Source organism: Coturnix japonica, chromosome 2, assembly GCF_001577835.2.
Source record: "Coturnix japonica isolate 7356 chromosome 2, Coturnix japonica 2.1, whole genome shotgun sequence".
Taxonomy (NCBI): Eukaryota; Metazoa; Chordata; class Aves; order Galliformes; family Phasianidae; genus Coturnix; species Coturnix japonica.
In genome coordinates, this window is record NC_029517.1 from 56,998,702 (window position 1) to 57,016,473 (window position 17,772).

Sequence of the window (17,772 nt, forward strand, 5' to 3'; positions counted from 1 at the left end):
ATTATAATATTTTTGAAATTCTGCACTCTTGCATGGCTTAACTCCTTACACTAATGCCATGAGAGAGGAATGGCAATTTAACTTTTGCATGAGGGTTTTGTTTGTTAGTATATAGAGTTGTAATACTGTTTCCCTTCAAAACAAATATTCAAAGACAAGTTGAAACATAATCAATTTCCATGAAATTCCAGAAATAATAAAGAATAATTGCTTTGTTATTGCACAAAAGCATGCATCTAATCACACTAAAATACTTCCTTTTAGATTTACCTAACTATCTATTCATATATTTCTTCTTTGGAAATAATTGTTTGGTGATGGATTTAAACCAAAAATGATTTAAAAAAAAAAAAAAAAAAAAAGAGCCCAAGAGATTAGCTGCAGTAATAGAGATAAGAAAATCTCAAATTTTCTTTAAACGCAGTATGGATGTATGTTCACATATGGTTAAATCATTAGAGACAGAAGACTAAATTTGTTTCTTCATGGACCAGAAAACTAAGTGGAATGAGGCTCCACTAGTGTATATGTGTATTAACTGCTATTTGAATAGATTTGTTTCCTGATCTGATGTATTAATGTAGGCATTGTGACTTCCCAACAGTTCTTGCAGGCAATTACAATACTAATACTAATACACTTCATAGGGGAAGGCAGCAGTGCAGGAAGCAAAAAGAGCTTCAAAAACTGCAAGAGCAGCAGCAAAATATCTAAACACATTTACTAAATATAACTTTTTTTAGATATAACATTGGAGAAAATACTCTAAAAATGTTATTATCAGCAAGAAAGAATCAGTTAATCTACAGATTTAACTTTTTAACTCTGTGATCTTTTCTAAAATGAAGTAGTTACTACAATAAAAGAGATCCCTGACATATGAAACTTAAAAAGCATACTTCCTTTTAGCTATCTCTAATCAGAGACAGGCTTATCTCACTAAAGCATTTTAAATACAGAAGAGAGACCAAAGATACATTTTCAGTTCTCCTATACCTTGTTTGGGATTTTACCAGGATGACAACTTCATGATATCATGTCAGAGGGAAAATGAAATTCTCTTTACCAAGAGAGTACCTGAGCAGTAGATAACACCAGAATGATTATTAAAACTAGTACATTCCATTTGCAGCACTAATTAAGCCATGATTTCATGCTGGAGGTTACTCAGGTAGGACATTTAGAAATACAAAAGCCAGAACTATCACTTCCTCTGTGATGTGCCTTCTCCCTGCAAAAATCTAGTGTTTTTTTCGGCTCACACAATCCTTTTCTTCACTTTCCATTCCTATCACAATGGATCCTGTAACTTCCCTTTGAACACTGAAATACCATTTAGCAAATCTCCCTAGAACTTTCTCTTCCCCAGGCCAAACAATTCTGGCTTTCTCAGCCTGTCCTCACAGGAGAGGTGTCCCATCCCTTGAATCATTTTTGTGACTCTCTTCTAGATATGTTACAACAGGTCCATGTCTCTCCTGTACCGAGGGCTCCATATCTGGACACAGTACTGCAGGTAAGGTCTCAGCAGAGTAGAGGGGCAGGATCACCTCTTTAGGTTGGAAAAGACCTCCATGATCATCTAGTCCAACTGTTCACCTATCACCAATACTGTCCACTAAATCATGCTCCTTAGTTATACATCTGCATGTTTCTTAAACACTTCCAGGAATGGCGATTCCACCACCTCCCAGGGTAGCCCAAGCCATCACTTGACCACTCTTTCAGAAAAGATATTTTTCCTGATATCCAAACTGAACCTCCCCTGGCAAAACTTGTGTCCATTCCCTCCAGTCCTATCATTTATTTCCCAGGAGAACAGGTTAAACCCCACCTTACCATAACCTCTTTTCAGATAGTTGTAGAGGGCAATAAGATCTCCTCTGAGCCTCCTCATCTCCAGATTAAACAATCTCAGTCCCCTCAGTCACTCATCATAAGACTGGTGGTCCAGTCCTCCCACTAGCTTTGTTGTCCTTCTCTGGACATGCTCTAAGGCCTCAATATCTTTCCTGTAGCAAGGGGCCCAAAACTGAATGCAATACTGAAATCCTTGTCAGAGCTGAGTACAGGGGGATGATCACCTTCCTGCCCTGCTGGCCACACTATTTATGTGATACAAGCCAGGATGCCATTGGCCTTCTTGGCCACACTACTGGCTCGTGTTCAATGGAGCACCAAAACAACACTCCTAAGTCCTTTTCCTCTGCAGTCTCCCAGCACTCTGCCCCAACTCTGTCACATGGCCTGGGGCTGTTATGACAAAAGTACAGGACACAGCACTTTCATCCCATTGGTCTCAGACAGGAATCCAGTCTGTTCAGATCTCTCTGTAGAACCTCACAACAGTCAAGCAGATCAACACTTCTTCCCTACTTGCTGTCATCTGCAACTTAGTGAGGATGCATTCAATCCCCTCATCCAGGCCATCAATAAATACTTTAGTAAAGACATGAAACAGGACAGGTCCCGGTTCCCCCAGGGGAACTCCACTTGCAACCATTCTCCAGTTGGATTTAACTCCATTTACCACCACTTTCTGGGCCCAATCCTCCAGCCAGTTCTTTACCCAGCAAAGAGTGTACTTGTCCAAGCCTCAGGCTGCCAGCTTCCCCAGGAGAATACTGGGGTACTCAGTGACAAACACTTTGCTGACGTCAGGGTACACTACGTCAACAGCCTTTCTGTCATCCACCAATCTGGTCGCTAGGTCACTGAAGGAGATGAATTACTTTCACAAGATGACCTACCCCATAATCTTCTCTGGCACCCAGCTCAGGCTGACAGGCCTGTAGTTCCCTAGATCCTCCTTATGACCAATCTTGTAGATGGGAGTCAAATTGGAAAGTCTCCAATTCTCTGAGACATCATCTTTCATTTATTTCAGTATCAGTCATTACATTATTGTGTGAGTGCTCCTGAAAGATCACAGCACCGTGGAGATGCATGAGACTCAATGCAGACTCCAAAAAGATGAATCTTCCTTCTATGACAATTTTTATTTATTCAGGAATTTCCCTTCAAGTCTAATCTGTAATCCACAAATTCTAAATGACTTCTGAAACTAAATTACATTTTACTCCTCCGTCAAACTCAAGGAATATTATATGATTTTGCACTGATGTTTTATACAAGGTATTTCTATGTAAGCTATTAAAGAGTTTCAATATTCTTTTTTGGTTTTTTTTTTTAATCATTATTTTATTTATTTATTTATTTTAAGGAATAAAAAGCTTTTTGGTGACTCTGAGTTTTGCATTTGAATTGAGTGGCAGACCCAGAGGGAAGAATCAGAAAATACTTCTCACTAGCAACATTCGAAAGCCTCACTGAGACCATGCTTCTCTCAAAGGTCTATAGCAGTTTCAAGTACATGCTTTGCACAGCATGACATGGATATCTCAGCTTTCAGAAAGAAACAATACACCTTTGATAGAAAAAAGCATTAAACAATACAAGAAAACATTTACTACAGAAGTAAGTGCTCAGTTCAACATAAAACTTATTCAAATAACTACATGTCAGGTGAAGGTAAGTGACCTTCAGATAATAATATTTCATTATACTCCACTTATTTATCTCAAAGTCAGCAAGTTCATCTGATTTGGTATGGAAAGTTATGGAACACAAAATTATTTGCAGATTTTAAAGTTGGAATTATAACCAGAATTGATAAAAAACAGCATTATCCTTTTGGGGCAGTAAATCTTATAAATGTTCTGTAATATATTTGTTACCATACTATCCACATTCTCAGATGCAAAGTTTAGAAAATGCATAATATCATAGTATTTTACATACTAATATATAATACAGTTAAATCTACAGGGCTAGTACCATGCTTGTCAGTAGAAGTAAAGGTAAAACACCACCTAAATCAAACAAGAGATTAAAAAATCTAACTTATTTGTAGCAGAAGCTCAGCATCCAACAACACATGTCAGAACAGATAAAGACTCCAATAAAACGCCAATGTAAGATAAAACAGGCTTCTAAGAGGAGCTGAAAGAATGTCCTTCATGGAAACTTGAATAGAAAAGGCCTAGCAAATTAAAAGTGGTATTTTTTAACTAATGAGCTCTTAAATGTGAAGTTCCCCTGCTGACTGCATGCATACAATACTGCCAGAAGCGAAGGCAAAACATTAGGTAGTGTGAGTCACAGTTTTAAGTACAATTATTGACATTTTGAATAATAAGCTGGTCAATCAAAACACTATTCCCTTCCAGTGTCACCAGACATTAAGTACAAGGAACCACCCCACAGACAGCATTCCCATGTCTAGTTGTGAGAAAAGTGGCAGCTGGCAATCAGCATTGAAACATTCAGGCCTTTTCTTACCATCTGCCTGCATTCTAACAGAAGTTATCTTTGAGATACTCTGTTTCAGGCACTCATGTGTTACAACTAATATCAGCTATCTTCTGGAAGAGTAAAACAAAATAAAACTTCATCTTTTTTCCTGTTATCCCCTTGACTCTGATCAAATAAGTGAAATAGCGCTGTAACTTGCATAGTCTACATTTAAACAGAGGGGTTTTTTTGTTTGTTTGTTTGTTTGTTTTTTTGTTTTTGTTTTTTTTTTGCAGAGTCTGTGAGACAAAACTGAAAGAAAAAGATACCACAGTACCATGGAGCACAATTACACACTGGGGAACAGAGCAAAGAGGACATGTAATACAATTCAGTTTCTTTCCTTTGCTTATGCTGCTCTAAAATTACTTTGTTCACATGATTCAGTCCACACTTAATATGATATGTCTACTTCAGGGACTTTTCAGACTAAAACTGAGGCTTGATCTGTACAGAGTAGTTATCATCCTTGACAAGATAGATTATTCCCTTTATAACTCATTTTATTTAAAGTCTTTAATCTTACAAGAATTACAGACTTCAAACTCATCTCCACGCAAGCTGAACTTGCAGTCTACCCTAAATCTTATCTCTCTACTTTGTCTGCATTCCTGAAAAAAAGAAAAAAAGAAAAAGGAAAAAGAAAAAGAAAGAAAAAAAAAAGAAAGAAAGAAAAAAGAAAAAAGAAAGAAAAAGAAAAAAAGAAAAAGGAATAGAAAAGAAGGGGGAGGCAAAAGGGAACAGGGAAAGAGGGAACAGGGAAAGTGGGAACAGATGCTCCCTTTTCAGGTGATGCTGCACTGTATTCACCTGCTTGCATAGTGGAAGCAGAGCACTATTGGTGAAACACATGAAATTCATAGAAGGACCAGGGTCATCCATGAAGGTTATGCATGAAGTTCTCAGTATAATGCAGTGTTGTCAGGAGATGAAACAATTTATGTCAAACTACTGCCTTTTTTTAAAACTCAAACAAATCACAAAGAAAAAGCTATGGTCTTGTCTCAAGCAGACCTCTCAATGCACAAGCCAACACAGCAAAGAAGACAAGGGAACACACCGCACCACTGCACTGAAATGATGCTGGGAGCTTCTTTTCCCCTAAAGAGAATGTGGACAGATGAGACTACCTTCCTGAGCTTCTCAGGCTACTGCAAGTCCATATAATTCAAAGTAAAACCTTGTCAACATCCTCACACATATGTAACACAAATATTTGTTCTTCATGAAAGAAAAGCTGTTACAACAGCCTTTATTTTTATTTCATCTAACTGAACATAGATAATTGATAAAGGTTTGGTTTTTGCTCTTCTAATTAACTGCTGGGGAAAAAAAAAAAAAGCATCATATCACTGTTTTTCTTGGAAGCATTTGAAGATATATACTGTGAATGTTAGAATTTGGGCTGACATAATTCAAGGAAGACTGTATTCTGTACAGAGACGTGTGTAAAAATGTACTGTTAAATTTTAACATGATTTGACATAAATCTTACAGAAAAAAGTAGTGAAACCGACAGCTAAGACAGTCTTTGAACAAATCCTGACACACTCACTGTCTGAAGGTTTTTTAAAGAATTACCTCCCAGTTATACTGCAAACAATAGTGGCTTGAAGTCAGGAAAGCTTTAAATCATTTTTGCATAGTCTATGCATGCACAACATGAAATATATTTAAATGCTCTCTTTTCTGCTCTCAGGAATCACTTTCTGACAAACGCTGCTGTTCTTAAATGCCTCTGATAATGAAGACTTTGTGCTTTTCTATATAGATTACTTCAGTGATATTTTTGCCATTACAAGATTTTTAATTGTACCCGACCCAAGGTTTTCTTGCTATAAAATACAAAAATACTTAATTCTTGTTCTGAATATGGACAATATGTTATTCTCCCCTATTTTCAGAAGCTTTTCAGGTCAAATGAAAAGTTTTCATTGATCATATCTTCTCTTTATAAAGCCATGATTTTTCAAAGGTTTGCTCAAAAGCCACTTATTTATTTATTTATTTAAGCAACAAAATATTGCTGTCCTTGTTTTGGATAGGACAGAGTTAATTTTCTTCAGAGGCTTTTTATCTTGTGTTTCTTCTGAGAAAATTGTTCCTGTTTTTCTTGAAGTGTAACATCCAAAACATTAAAAAAATATAACCAAAACCGAATAAGAATGATTTTTTTTCTCCTTAATGACATATAAAGACTCACAGGCTAGAGAGGGAGCAGCGGGTGTCTTCTTCAATCTTCTACTCGTAAAAAGGTAAGTTGTGAGGTCAGACTGGGTGGCTCAGGGCTTCTGCCAGGCACATCCTGAATTTCTCTGAGAATGGAGTCAGTGCTGTCTTTTTTTTTTTTTTTTTTTCCTCTTCTTCTACCCATTGCTTTTCCCTTGTTCACCAGTCCAGTTATTTCATGGAAATACCATGGAAAGCAATCAGGTTGGCCAGGTACTAATTCCTCTTGGAAAATCCATGCTGACTGTTCTCAATTGTTACTGTCTCCTCCAGGTACCCAGAACCAGCCTCCAAGATAACTCAGAATTCCTTCAAAAGCTGAAAATGGATGCCAGTACTGTAGAGTCCTCTATCATCTTTTTTGGCATTTTTTAATCATGTGTGCAAACTTTGCCTTTCTCCATCCTTCAAATCATATCCTGTCATATGTTACAATTATTTTAGTTGGTAATCCCGCTTCCATTTCCCTCTCATCCTGAGTAGTTAATTAATCAGCTGTTCCTCAGTTTATGTTTTCCTTTTGACTTCTTCTGCACATGGAGATTTCCTTTATCTAAGTTCCACCCTGCCTTCTACTGATTACTTTCCCACTTTTCATTGTTGTTTTGAATGTTGATCCTAGCCTCTGAAATTATCTTAATTCTCATTTGTTTCATAGGTGGCAAATTTATCTGAAGACTTTGTAAGCAATACATGTTCCTATTTCATCACCCATTAGACTAATGACAATACTGAACAAAAAGAGCTAGGTCTAAAGCCAGAGCAAAAATCCTTATGACATAGAATTATACTCTGAATGTGAATAATTCTGTCATTAGGCAAAAGAGTTCTGCAATCAGATTTGTGTTCACTCTTTGTTGATCCATCTACAACAAATGCAGATTAAAAGTGTGTGAACAGTACCAAAATCCTTATTTAATCAAGATTTACAACACCTGTTTTTTATTCTCTATCCATAAGAATCCACTGACAAGAGAACTTCTACTTAATTCATTCATTATCTGTACATTTCTACCATACAGCTTATTTTTCATCTTTTTTAACTCTTAGAACTCAAAATGCTCTAATTAAGGCCATTCATCAGCAAGCTGGAAGCATTCTCTGTCATTATTATAACACGTAACAGATCATATTGATCCCATCCATGTCTTTTACAGTAGCAGCCTTAACACAAAGATTTTGGGGCTGCTCAGGGGTGATGGACTGGAAGATACAAGAAAGGAGCTGAAGGAAACTGAACTAAAGGAATTTAGATTGCCTGAATTTTCACTTGCTTGTTCTGCAACACATTCAATGGACATATGCTGCAATAGTAGGTAACTAAATGACATTTTTGAAACAGGGGCGGCAGTGCAATGTCCCACAATGGGCAGCCAAGCAGAAATAGAATAATTAGTTCTGAATAACTTGTCCATAACACTCCCATTTTGCAATGCTGTTTTTAAGTATCTTTATTACAATATATTTGATATTCAGAAAAGCACCAGTTAATTATTTGACCACATTTTTCAATAAAAGATGATAATAATAAAAAAACATAATTCAAATATATATATATATATTTAAATTGGATTTCCATGTTCAAATGCCTTATTCTCTTATTCTTCAGCTAAAAGTCACACCGGCAACAGAAGAATGTTCGCTTCCCCCACATGAATTCTAAGTGAAAAATCCTATGTTGTTGCCACTGATTTTTAATTTGCATTGAGTAAAATTTTATGAAAACACGACACAGTATGCAAAATGTGTATCACCTCTGTGTTCTTATTTTCTCAATACATTTAAAAAATTTTAATAGACAGTATTTAGAATACATTTCTGATCTAGTACAAGAAGCTTTTTACTATATTACAGCACTTTGACATAAGTATTATTTCCTCCCCGAAGCTTGATTGGATTTTTTATACCACATTTTATGTATTCAGTAGACTGCAATGATCTGAATTTCTTTAATATCCCATTCCAGAAATGTGTATGTAAATAATACCTATTAAAAAAAAAAAAAAAAAAGGTGTATTATAATTGAAAACCTCATGTCTGTTTCTTGCAAAGCTCATACTTCTGCAATACCGCTAAGCACTGTGAGATCTATGTCAGGCTTACCAAAACAAATACAGCATTTTAGTTCCCATACATGCTTTTTTTAGGGAAAAAAAAAAAAAAAAAAAAAAAAAAAAAAAAAAAAGAACAACCCTAGAAACATCTTTCAAGAATATTTTCAAGATTTTCACATACATACAAAATAAAAGGATATTGACATACCCATCTTAACTTTATGTCCTGCAAGGAAACACAAAACTCTTTGTGGCCCTCCATGGGCACATAGGATCTGAACCGGGAGGCTGACAGCACAGAAGAGCAGGTGGAAATACTTAAACTGATCTTGGCTTACTTCTTTGATTTACTATCCACTCTGAACAAGTTCTATGTTCAGAGCATACGCAATCAGCATAGCAAAGCAATTTTACCAGGCATATCACTCCTTCGCCATTTGGCAAACAAGGACATTTCAATGGCAAGAATGAAGAAAACTGCATCAGTTCAGCTTCTGTTTAAAGACAGTCTCCACAGAGAAGCAAAACTTGCATATGCGAAACATACAGAGGAAAACTACTTTATTTCTGATCATATTCATCTAAATTTAGGATTAAGACTGTGAAGAAGCTGTGCTAATTCTGAGTGTAGCAAATATTGTGAAAAGCAAGCACTATTAATTGATTTAATTGTTGTAACTCAATTCCACTGATTACTTCAAGATCTTTCTAAGTCGCTGGGTTCAATATTTTGTTTTTTATCATTGTATGCACCTGCTATGTTCATTCTGTAAATCTCATTGTTCTTTAGGTTTATCTTCCATGCTCTCATGTTTCTTAAAACATGCTTGCTTGAGTGAGCATAATGAAAGCTGATGCTCACCTTATACAGTATGCTATGGTATCATAGAAGGACACAAAGTAAGAATTTGAGGAGGAATTGTTGTGACAGCCAAGTTGCCCCATTGCTAACAAATCCTCTCATCAAAACTAATGAGTTTTGGCAGAGTGCCGTACTGGTAAGATAGCATTTATTGCATCCAAGTGCAATAGCTCATAATTCTTGGAATACTATGTACCATTTGTTGAAAGATTTACATCCTTGGATTATAATTTTCTAGTTCTACTTTTAACTGAACCATTTTTCTTTAATGGCACCTACCCACTCATACTAGTATTTAAAACACAAGCACTTATCAAATATATTCAAAATTACAGGAATCAGTAGTGGCATGAACAGTTTTTGCAGTTCCTCACTGCTAAATAAACAAAAACCACCTGCTTTTTTGTGACTTAAGTCACAATGCCTCAACAGACCCAGACAGTATTATCTTCCTTGCAGTTTTTTATGAACAACTTCTTAATGCAGCTGTTTCATTTCAGATGGAACTACAACAATAATTTCCCACTTTCTACACGTAGTTGTTTGAGGTGAATAAAGGTATTACACAAGTTTAGTTTCAAACATTTGAAGTGCATTTGGAATTTCCTTAAGAACTTGATTTCCTTGGATTAGTTTTAGAGTTAATGAAAATACCAATTCAGTAAGATATGCTCTTTGAAACCTGAACCTTTGTTCCATCAGTTTGTTAAGAGCGTAAAACCTAATTTGCTCAAAATATTAGTGTCTCCCAAAATCATCTCAAATAGGCACAAAATACTGAAGAATCCCAAATAAATAATAAATTTCAAAAGCAGTTATAACCAGCATATGATCATATTGTTTACTTCAAGTAACAGACTCTACATACATTAAACCTATCACAATTTATAGAAGGCTATATTATAAATATTAAGAAGATATTCACATCAGGCAAAATTAACATTCCTAAATAAAGAATGCTTTTTGCCAGTTCATTGAGTAGATGTGATTCCTTCTCTGTTTACCTTATTGGCTTTCCTGAATCATGTCTTTAACTAGTGATTCAGATAACTGACAAAAACAGTGGCACGCGTTTTATGAGTATGAAAAACTGTGCATCTGGGTCATACTGCTGATGCAAGGGAAGAAAGAAAAAAAAAAAAAAAAAAAAAAAGACCATTGATGAGAAAGACACCATCAAGATTATGCAAAATCATAGGAAAAACAAAGCCAGCATACAAACAGTATCCATGCTCAGAATTTACTTTTGTTCTGACTGAATCACAGCTAAACAAGCAAACTGCCTCCCTGCATTCTGTTTTACGGGCAGTATTTCCAAAATAACCAACATCCCAATGCAATATTAGAAACTAAATGCATTTTTATGTTTTCAAAGTAAGAAAGAAAAATGGTCAAATTTGGACAAAAATCACAACAGAAAAACTGTCTAGAAAGACATCTCTAGCACAATGAGATCATTGGAGGATACAGTTATTCTGATGACAGAAAGTCTTGCCCTAAGGCCTGTAAAACTCTACAGCACTGTTTTAAGCATCTGACAAATGGTCTGGCCTGAAGCAGATGGAAAATAAATAAATAAAATAAAGTCCCATGATTGTGATCTTCTGCAAGTATTTATGAAAGCCTATCCTCAATAAAAGGTTCACTGTAAAGAGTGATAAATAAATAAATAAAAGACTATAGAGTGATGTCCAAGTCCACAGACAATCCAAATAATTATCTCTTATTCTGACTACTAGAAATGTCAAGCTATGCACGTATAGATACCTGTTTGTTTTTGTTTTTTTTTTGTTTTTTTTTTTAAATAGATTCAAGAGAAAAGCAAAGTAATCACAATGTGGACCAACTCTCTTTTACATAAAAATGACATATACCCATTTGACATTCAGGGTGAAAATATATATCTTTGAAGACCTTTTCTCCCTGTAACATTATTCCGTGATATTAGAACATTAATATTCAGAGATCTGTTCAATCTTAAAGCTGATTTCTAACTGCTAAGTTATTTTGTGGTTGGATTTTTACCAGTAAATATAAGTCTGGAAAAGCCGTTTCTTACGTCATGATGTTGAAAATCTCCTCCAACAGCCTCCATTTCAGGACTGGGGCTCCTCCCTCCACTTACCTAACATCATTAGAAATAATTTGCCAAATTGAAAAGGGAGAGGCAATGAAATAAATGAGACTGAAATAAGCACAGCATTAATGTTACAGTACATAGTACAATCTGAAATTTAAATTACTAAACAAACCTACCATTTAAAAGCCTGGAAGTAGAACCCCACTCAATCATGCTAACTAATGAAGAAAAGGTCAGTATAAATACTTATAATCCAACGCTTACAGTTGTCTACAGACATACCTGTTCTGAGATCCACCTACTGCTGCTTTATAAAAACTTGATAACTATAAATTCTCTGATTTTCAAAAGACAGATTATCCTGAGACCCCAAAGTCAGATATCGAAAGCACTGAACTGTAAAAGAAGAAACGAAAACTATTATGTTAGACTACTGATTAATTTGGTTTACTGTATTGATCTACACAACAGACTGAATTTTCTTGATGTTTTAATTTTCACAGAATCACAGAATTGTAGGAGCTGGAAGGGACCTCTAGAGATTATCTAGTCCAACACCCTTGCCAAAGTAGGCTCCTTACAGTAGGTTGCACATGTGGGTCTTGAATGTCTCTAGAAAAGGAGACATTTTTCATTAAAGAAAAAAACAAAACAAAGCAAAAAAAACAACAAAAACAAAAAGAAATAATAAATAAGGTTTTTCATAATTATTTTCAAAGACTTAGTATGCTTGGTTTCAAAATAGTGTTTCTTCCTTCAAAGCTATGACTCACAGATTCCAAAAGAGTGATGTTTGAGCTACTTGGATACCCCTTTCTAATTCCATCATTTAAAAACAGATGATTCAAAGCTTACAATAATAGCAAATAATTCAAGACAATCTGAATTAATACAAAGGTCTTCAAACAGCTGTATTTTTTGGACCTGAAAATAAATAATTTTCTAAAGCAACTTAATACTGAATACATTCACGTCTGCCCTTTTGTAAAAACATGCGAGAGCATGAAAATAAATAGTAAAGAAAATATTTTAAACCAAGGGATCTACTCCAAAACCCACAAGTTTGTTCTAAGTTTTCTGAAAAGGGAACAAAAAGAAGCAGTGGACCCAAAATACAGCAATTACTGAAACTGAGAAGACAGCCTGTAAAGATACTTTTTTAGAAAAAAAGCAGAAACTTATCAAAATACAGTTGTGTTAAGGATAATGACAGCATGACTTTGTTTAAAGTAATGAAAATAAAATAGCAGATAACATTACACTGTCTCTTAAGTCTATTAGCGAAATACAAACTCATACAAATTTAATAGTAAGTAATTCTCATTCAACTCACAAATAAGTTCGTAAAAATTGGTACCCAAAAATCCTTTCAGACTACTGAGAATTTCAGACTGTTTTCCGTACACTGTTTTCATACTCTGTACATAGACAGCATACTTTTGTCTAGATTGTATTATGCAATATTTTATGAAAATCATACTAAATTTATGATAGATAATATCTACGCTTCTATTAACCATCTGTCCAATTATCTTTTTGTAAAAGGATACTATTCATTATTGACAAATCCATGCTAAATGGATTTCTTCTTGTATGCCTCCCAGATTGCTTTCCTTTCCCTAGAATTAATGTTAAGATAACTTGTAATTCTACATCTCTTCTTTTTTCACTCAGTTCTTATATCTATTCTAAAGCTAAGACAGACTCGGTTTGGTAAGTAACTTGGAATAACTTAAATCATGTTTTCACAGCATGAAAATGAATAATTACTTAGAAAAGTGATCTAAGTCACATGAGATCTTATACCTTTGCCATTGGTGTTAACTGATGCCACCTAATTACTAATTAAGAAAAAAGCTGAAGGAATTAAAAAAAAAAAAAAAAAAAAAAAAGAAAGCAGTAAAAACCACTGATGACAGGCTTTCTTCTTACTATTAGAATACTTGTTCTAAGAACTACCAGTTCATCTAGCTTCTTAGATTTGCCCTCCTTAAATCTTATAAATAATCTGAGCTCACTGAAATCTGCTTTCAGAAAGTAAATTGTATTAATTTTCCTGTATTCCTTCTTCTCCTGAACCCTACCATTTCATGAACAGTACCATCAAAGTTGCATGTTCCTTCTCAGCTACTTTTCATTACTTAGGTTTGAACCTACAAGAACCTTACATTCTGCTTTGCCACATATATAAAAAATTTGTCATTGTCACTGATCCAATACATCACTCTACCCTGATTTTCTTGGATTGCTGGTCTATGAAGGAATCTCCTAATTGCACTGCTCTTTTAAAGACTTTTAGAATCCCTCAGTCCCTCTAAAATCTGTGTTTCTGAATAGAAAAAATTAAGTATTTTGAATACATTAGAGAATGAGTTAGAAGTTGTTTACAGGGATGCTGTTACCCTACATGTCCTAGGTCAGCAAACCAGAATTCTGAGTTTTCTTGTGGTGTAATAGGAAGCATTCACATTCTTCACCCAAATAATTACAAGGAATATATTCAAGCTTTAGACTGCTTATTTAGCAGCCTGAGGTCGTAGTCTGTTGTTTGATGTTGTTGTTTTTAGAATCATAGATAAACAGAACAGTTTGCCTCAGGTAGATATAACTCCCAGTAGATAAGGCTGCTCAGAGCCCCATTCAACCTGGCCTTCTCATCTTCAAGCTATAAAAAGCCCAGCTCCCTCAACTTTTCTTCATCAGAGAGGCACTCCAACCCTCTAATCATCCTCATGGCCTCTTCTAGACTCACTCAAAAGGATCCATGTCCATTAAGCCTCTTTTTAATAGCAATGAGCAGTTGAGTCAAATACTTTAAAAAAGAAGATGAGGTCAAGTAAAACAAAGTGTTGTTCAGACTTATGGGAAAAGCAAGTGGCCTTTTTTATTTTTTGGGTTTTATCTACTAAATAAACTTTCAAACTATTGCCTTTACTTGAAAATCAGACCAAACCAATCCACAACAACAAAACCAATATTCTCAGCAGTTACTCTATTTTCTTTCGTTGTAAAAAATATTGAGTATATTATTCTTTTAATAGCAGGAATTCATTTAAAATTGGTTTTAAGACTGATTTCTCTCCTTCTAAAGATAGGCACCACTGTTAATTGAGAGAAGCTTTTTAAGAAGTTGACACCCTTTATCCCTGAACAAAGATTACTTGCACAGTAAGTTGTAATCCTCAGCTTTGCAATATTGCTTTACGAGGTTAAGAAGATGAATGTTCATCGCTTCTAATCCTTACCATGATTTACGAGGCTCTGGGTATCCTTTCCCCAGAGCATCTACAACTGAGCGGTCGTTCTGCTTGCTGCTTAAATTACAGAGACATCTGCAAAGTAAATTATGGATTGTTGTCCCACAACCAAGCTGCCTCTTCATCTCTCTGTAGTATTTTTTGATAACAAGAAAGGTTGTTGTTGTGGGTTTTTTTTCCTATCAGTTTTGTTTTGCTAGACTGGGAGATATTAAGATGACCTGGATTACCACCTGTCATGCATACTTTCAAGCAATATGTTTAGCTGCAAAAACCCGCAGTGAAAAGGAAGGAAGGGAGTAGGCTTGTGAGGGCCAGAACAGACGGCTAAATAATGCTCACTTTGTGCACAGAGCTCTTTAAGGCTCACAAATCTTATCTCACACTCACACTCTCATCTTTATCTCACACAAACATATGTAGGAAAACAAACAAACAAACAAAAAAAAACACTTAAAATTTATTCTGAATTAATATACTGATTTATCCATCTTTACTTATATGCACATATATACACATATATATACATATAAAACCTATATAAGCACTCCTGTGGGGTAAAAATGTACATTTGAGTATTTAAAAAAAAAACCACCAAAACAGTGTAATTCGTGTAGCTTAAACCAAAGCACTGAGAATTAGGTTCTTAACCTATTCCAAATTTTTCCAGGTTTTTTAACTGTGTCTGAACTCCCAATCTTTTATTTAAAAATATAAAGCATACAATATTCCTCCTATCTGTGTTCTCTGTGTTTTCAGAAAGTATTCTACTAAGTGCAGATCTCATCAAGTTTCAGATGAAATTTAATGTAATCGTTGCACATTACTTGCTATTGTAAATTTTATTATTGTCTCATACTGTCTAGCTGAATGTCCTTAAACAATGTACATTTCTGACTACAATCCAGGTTTCAGAAAACCCAAACATTTTAAAAGAAAATTGCATAGCAATGTATCACCCATAAGCCATGTTCCAAAACAGAAAAGTCCAATAATCTCTTGGAAAAATTCCAGTGAACAGTGACAAGATAACAAATGCTAATAGTGCTAACATTCCGGAAGTTACTTATCTGGAAGACTCACAGAGATACAATATCAGCTTCCTAAATCCCTTCCATTACCTTCAGATGCATAGAGCTTGAAAATAACAGATACATAACTGAAAACAGTGGTATCTTTGTATCTAAAGTTGTTGTTACCATTTTATTGCAGTAATAAATTTTTAAGCGTTTGCATAAAATATATCACTTGATTACCAAAATGGAGTCACAAGAAAAACAGAACTTTAGCATTAACAACACTTCATAGGGAAGCTTAAAAGCGCAGCTTAAAAGTAATCCATGATTACTTTGTACAGCATTCAGGCAGAAAATTTCTTACTATAAAGAAAAATATCATCGCAGTTTTTAGAAAAGCACAATATATAGTGGCTTTGCTTTTATATTCCACTGAAAATAAACATACTCAAACCACAAACTACTCTCTAAAGCTGTTTGCCTTTTCTATGCAACTTCAGCAGAAGACAATCTGTATTCAAATCCTCCTCACTCCATATCTCCCTGCACATTAAATGTCATAAACCAGCATTCAACAGAGCTGTAATACACAAACTATAACTGGATTTAATCATTTCATAGAGCAAAAAGCTAAACAATGGCTTTGCTGTCTCTTCCAGAGACTATGCTTCAAACTCATTAGGCTCTTGTTTCAACATACATAGAATCATAGAATTACTCAGGTTGGAAAAGACCTCAAAGATCATCAAGTTCAGCCTCAGCATAGCCATAGTACCCTAACTCTAACAACGCTCTGCTAAATCATATCACCACATCCAGACGGGTCTTAAACACATCCAGGGACGGTGACTCAATCACCTCCCTCGGGTGCCTATTCCAGTGTTTAACTACCCTTTTGTAAAGAAGTGTTTTACAATTACAATACAAATAATTAAAATACAGAAAGTTTTTTTGTTTGTTTGTTTTATTGTTTTTTTTTTTTTAAAGGTAAATACAGTCAAAATACTCCCAGTGTTTCATTTTCACCAGGATTAGATGCTTGCCAAGAGTATAGCAGTTTATAGTATATATGTTTTATAGCAGATTCCTTTAAGAAACAATTGAAGTAGACAACACTAATAAACATGAGGAAACCTATGATATAGTGGGTTTTTTTTCCCCACCAAAATGAGACAAACACCATTTGACAAAAGAAAACCCTTCAATTACAAGAAAAAGGCATTATAAAAGTAAAGTTCAAAGACAAAATGCATTTCTGTCATTTAAGAGGTGCAATACAGACTATAAAAGTACTTTTTCTTTCTCCAATCTGCATGTAAATTGAAATAGCTTGAGAAGGGTAACACACAGCACCGGCATTTGTAAATACTCTATTGCTTAGTAGTACTGCAGTCCTCGGACTGTATCAAATGTTTTTTGTGGAGATACATATTAAAGATAGCAGATACTAGGAATTCTCTATCTGTTTCCTAGGCCTAAAACAAATCTGTTTTTAAAACACAAATAACAAAATAAAAATCCATAAAAACTACAAATGAAAACTAAATTCATTACATTTAACAGGGTGAGTTGACCACTGTTATGATCAAACTTTTGAAGATTAAGGAGAAATCTACCACACTTAAAAAGCCTACCTGTCAATAGAATGCCACATCTTCCAAGGTCTTACAGAAGCGAAGTTCAGAACTTTGCTGGTCTCACTCACTGCAATCCTCAGCTGACTGGGTTACTACAATCTGCAAAATGTACAGAAATTAAATTGTCATTTTGAATAGTTGTTGTTTTTTTCTTTCTCATGAACACTAAAAAAAAAAAAAAAAAAAGGAAAAGAAAAAAAAAAAAAAAAAAAAAGAGAGAGAAAGAAAAAAAGAAGGAGGAAGGAAGGAACTCTTCTATGCCTTTTATATCAGTATAGCAAAAT

At 34.8% G+C, this 17,772-nt stretch overlaps 1 protein-coding gene across 1 annotated transcript in view; it reads right to left on the minus strand.

Moving 5' to 3' along the window:
• CDH12 (cadherin 12) overlaps positions 1-17,772 on the minus strand; it is a 497,894-nt gene that overhangs the window by 325,953 nt on the left and 154,169 nt on the right. The window contains exon 2 of the mRNA XM_015854453.2: positions 17,486-17,587. The gene's annotated coding sequence lies outside the window, so the exon portion shown is untranslated. The remainder of the gene's footprint in view (positions 1-17,485; positions 17,588-17,772) is intronic.